At 39.1% G+C, this 2,471-nt stretch overlaps 1 non-coding gene across 1 annotated transcript; it reads left to right on the top strand.

Annotated features, from left to right (window-relative positions):
* The first annotated feature begins 2,078 nt into the window (after nucleotides 1–2,078).
* TRNAN-GUU (transfer RNA asparagine (anticodon GUU)) lies at nucleotides 2,079–2,152 on the top strand. Its single transcript has one exon. It is a non-coding gene; the product is annotated as a tRNA-Asn (tRNA).
* Nucleotides 2,153–2,471: the final 319 nt, after the last annotated feature.

Genomic DNA, 2,471 nt, shown 5'->3' with positions numbered 1-2,471 from the left:
TGGCTGTGATGTAGCTTACATAAATTATTTAACATACTTTCCTATGACATTTAACTGTAATTGCATTTATATAACGCTTACTACCCCTGACAAGGAGTTGAAGTGCTTTACACCGGACAGCACTCTGATCCAGGACACAGGGTTTGTGGTTAATCCCATGTTATTGGTTACTGCTGGTTATTAGGATTAGTTTCTTTATACTGAAGCAAACCATTACATGTATCGACTCCAGTTTCTTTGTGGTAGATTAAATTAATAAGAGTTAGGTGCGATAGTTCGGGAGTGGGGTATGTGAATTCATACAGACGGTTGTTGGTTTTAGTAGGTGAGCTTGAGGAGATATGGTATCATACATGGCAACATTTTAAATCTCTAAAGTGGGAGATTTTGAGAACCAAATCAGGGGAATGCATCTTCCTCAATAACTTCGACTGAGGCAGAGAGGTGAGAGACAAAAAAATCATGCAAGAGTATGACTTTCAAAGAAGGAGAGGTTGTGATCTTTGATATCAGTTGTGGGCATTTTTTTTTAGAAATACAGTCATAGTGATTAAGGTAAAACATCCATGTGACTATGAGAAGTTTGTGTTCAGAGGGAGGAGGCATGCAGATGATGGAAGAAAAGGGAAGGCCATTTGAAAGAAAATGGAGGTGGCAATCAGGCATTTTACGTAAAGGTCACTTTTTCATGCCACCTGTAGAAATATAGATGTTGTTTTTGAGATGGCAGCCAATATGAGGATGCAAGTCCCCTACAGACAAATTTGCATGTAAAGGTAAGATAGTAATATATCAGCTGCTTTTGATAGAAGCTAGAATCAGGTAAACATTCTGTCCACTACAATGTTACCATTAGCCCATGCACCAGGAAGGACAGCTGACCAGTCCAGGGGTTGAATAGCCGGACGCATACATAGGGAAATATCAAGAGCCTTAGACTGTGCTCAAAGGTAGCAGCATTCATGCCAACAGACCCGATTCAGGAAGGAGACTTATGATTTTTAAGGCCATTAATGGGTTCCTTATAGCTGTCTCCAGCCTGAAATTGCTTCAGTTTCAGTGTTACTTAACAGGGAAAATAAATGCCCGATAGTTTTTTCACGATCTCCCTCATTTCTGTATTGAAATGTTGCATGTATGTAGCACTTAACCTCAACGTCATAGCAATATGAGAAAATATATGGGTAAATAATGCAAATATTGAGAAGGAGATTCTGTGAAACGATCCGTATTATTTTTAAAATTTTTAATTTAACATGTTTCACACTTTCTGAAACAACGTTGCTTTTTCACTTCTCAACTGTTTACGTAATCCGTGGCTTCTTCATATACAACGACATATCTCAGCTAGTTTTGGCATTTTCGTGAGAGCTTGGTGTCAAACTAAAGAAGCAGCACGAGCACGGAAGCCATCTTTGAAGTGTAAAGACTATTATATAACAGATAATCATGGACATTACAAACAAATGTTCCCATACATGCAATCGTGTGGGGTTACCATGGGAGTATCGAGAACAACGACAAGGAGTGTAATTTCCCCATTTGCTTGCACTGGAAATATGCGACATTGAAATTTGTAAGTGTTTTTTTAATACCTTTAAGACATCTAAGTTTCCCACTTTTTGAAACATTTGCTGTTGAATAGGATTGCGAAGAGTCCCATTTTCAAATGTCGAGTAAACTTTCATGTTTCGAGGCAGTGTGTTTTTTTTTTCAAAACTACCGAGTCTTTCTTTTATATCTATGCTCGGCCAAGGCCGACGCTCACTATCTATCCTTTCGTCTAACACGTTCGTTTGTTTGATACTGTCCGCAAAGTATTCCCGTCCTTTCATTCCTCACCCCTTTCCCCCGACAGAATTTAACTCAAACGGACCACGACTAACCAACGTACTAGTGCATTTGTACTATCTTTCTTCAAGCATAATAACGGCAATATCTTCCAAAATAGGTCGATGCACCTTTTGATTGGAAAGTCAAACATGCCGCATGCGCGCTTCCTATTTCACATAGAAATTGTGGGATCACTGCGCCTGCCCACACTGTTGTCTACACTCCATGACCGGCGTGTCATAACTGTCTCTGTGGCGCAATCGGTTAGCGCGTTCGGCTGTTAACCGAAAGGTTGGTGGTTCGAGCCCACCCAGGGACGGTGACCTGTTTTGTTTTCACGTCTGCCACAAATGTAGTTTAAAACACAATTGTGTTTTATTTATTTATATGAAATAAAAAATGTGATTTGTTCATGAGTTAGAAACTGTGTTACTTTATATGCTACAAAATCGCTTAACATTTGAACTTACTAAAATTACTTTACGCTAAAATGCAGAGGAATTCATTCTGTGTTAGGGCAAGAGTGATCAGATGCTATTTTATTATCTAAAACCATGGCCCGTGGCGAAGAGGGAATGCATACCTACGATTACGATTTTCTGAATTACATTGTTGGTCATATTTAGTTCATACACTGT

Source organism: Triturus cristatus, chromosome 8 (genome assembly GCF_964204655.1).
Source record: "Triturus cristatus chromosome 8, aTriCri1.1, whole genome shotgun sequence".
In the NCBI taxonomy this organism is placed as follows: Eukaryota; Metazoa; Chordata; class Amphibia; order Caudata; family Salamandridae; genus Triturus; species Triturus cristatus.
This window is presented reverse-complemented; position numbering and strand designations above follow the sequence as displayed.